The sequence below is a fragment of the Penaeus monodon genome, chromosome 25 (assembly GCF_015228065.2).
Source record: "Penaeus monodon isolate SGIC_2016 chromosome 25, NSTDA_Pmon_1, whole genome shotgun sequence".
NCBI classification, from domain to species: domain Eukaryota; kingdom Metazoa; phylum Arthropoda; class Malacostraca; order Decapoda; family Penaeidae; genus Penaeus; species Penaeus monodon.
In genome coordinates, this window is record NC_051410.1 from 32,326,401 (window position 1) to 32,326,683 (window position 283).

Consider the following 283-nt stretch of genomic DNA (forward strand, 5'->3'; position numbering starts at 1 on the left):
TTGCAGCTTTTGATAACAACTAACTGCAACTGAGATCTGTCACTGTCATCGCCACAGACTGTACGTATAATCGTGTAACTTTAAAAGACAATTCTTACAAAAAACGAAAACGATTGAAGTCATTTTGAGCACAGTAATCACTCAGTGTGAAATGGTACAATGCATTTTTATATAGTGGTTTTCTCTCTAGATAAAAAAAACATGACTGCCCTAGATAGGATAGCTAGAAAAAAATAAAAACAAATTAAAAATGTCAAATGGATACACAGCAGACTGTTTCACT